Here is a 2,007-nt window from a genome sequence, read left to right on the forward strand (position 1 = left end):
AAGTAAGTATATATATATATATATATATATACAACCTTGGGCAGGAATGTTGATCAAGTCCTTAACTATAGCATTGGATCTAAACTTTTATAATAACCCATTCAACTTACAAACTTTTCGTTGTAATGATAAATAATTGATTTCCAAGCGAGTGCGTTGAGACATGGCCATACTCTCAGTATAAGATAGATCTCTTACCTTGGATCGTAGTGAATAAATAATTTCGAAGCTGATTGCCTTGAAAAAAGTCTAACTAAGTTATAACAGAAAAAGAAAAACAACAAAATCTGGATTCAAGTCTTAACAAATTATAAAAATGTGCCCAGTGAGCAGTTCTTTAATATTATTATCAATTAAGTTGTTGAATTACACGCATACACTGTAATAATGGTGATTTGTCTAAAGAGTGGTTTAAAAAAAGACGTTAAAACAAGAAAGAAAAATGTAACATCTGGTGATATTATAAACATAGCTTGTTTGTTTGTAGTTATGCACAAATCTACACAATGGGTTATCTGTGCTCTGCCCACCACGGGTATCGAAACCCGGTTTCTAGCGTTGTAAGTCCGCAGACATACCGCTGTGCCACTGGAGAGGGGGCACAAACATAGCTATAAACAAGCTTTTGTCACAAATCGGAAGAAACTGCCATCTTAAAGGCTTTAAAGAGACCATATTAATTTGTTTTGTTTCATCTCTAAAAATGTCAATATGATCCAAAATTTCAGACACTGGAATTGTAGCTATTATTAGATTTTGGTAAAATAATTTTCAAAGTTTCAATATCTAGGCTAGGTAGTCGGATTATTTTGTTAGAGATTATTTTTGGCTATATCAACTTAAACGTACGTAAAATTAACCCAGTGGTTTAGAATTTACTAAATTTTATTTTGATTTTTTTTGTGTATCAAAAATGTAACATTTGAATCTATATTTGGCGAATTTGTTATTTTTCATATGTATTTTTGGTTATATCGCGAACAGTAATTAGAATCATTTACATATTCTTAAATTTGTCTTTCTTTTCTTAAGATTACAACGCTAGAAACCGGGTTTCGAAACCCGTGGTGGGCAGAGCACAGCTAGCCCATTGTGTAGCTTTGTGCATAACTACAAACAAACAAACATACTTTTCTTAAGATAATTTATTATTCAATACTTAACATGTCATACACTATAAGATGAGTATTATTACTTCAAATAAGAAACCTTTTCCTCAAAATAGTGCCTGCTGAAAAAAACCGGTCTCCCGGTGAGACTGTGGTAAGTTTATGGATTTACAATGATAAAAAAGCCGAGGTTCGATTTCCCGCGGTGGACACAACAGATAGCCCAATGTGGCTTTGCTCTAAAACAAACAGACGAAAAGGCCAAACCAAAAAGTGAAATACATTAAAAATGTAATACATATTAAAAACTTCAATCATACAAGCTCCACACTTCTATTTGAAAAAAAAAAAGGAAGTGGTATTACAGAGACACGGGAACAAAAATCAAACTGGGTGGTTCTAAAAATAGGAAATGGGAATATATTCTTAAATAAATAGGAAATCATCGTTTTTGGTACATTTCATAATCATATGCACAGACGAAACCAAGACAGTTTTATAATGAATAAGAAAGACATAGTGACACGAAACCAAAAACTCAGAAGACCAAGATAATTCTGACATAACAGTACAATATTGCACAGCGTTAGAAGATCGCCATATGACTACTTCAACTAATGGTCAGTAGTTAATCCCAAGTTTTCGCTATATTTGTACACAACTATACAACCAAAAGAATCTAGATGTTTTTAAAAGTCTGGTAAGAATATATTTTCGAGGTTATTTAACAACAAAAAAACCCTATAACCTGAGCGCTTTCGAAAGATGGACCTTTCTTCATTAGGAGCAAACTGGGAAGATTATTCTATTGAGAGAGGTTACATATATAAGTAATCCGCGTCACACCAAACATACTCGCCCTTTCAGCCGTGGGGGCGTTATAATGTGATGGTCAATC

This window comes from Limulus polyphemus, unplaced genomic scaffold, assembly GCF_000517525.1.
Source record: "Limulus polyphemus unplaced genomic scaffold, Limulus_polyphemus-2.1.2 Scaffold381, whole genome shotgun sequence".
Taxonomy (NCBI): domain Eukaryota; kingdom Metazoa; phylum Arthropoda; class Merostomata; order Xiphosura; family Limulidae; genus Limulus; species Limulus polyphemus.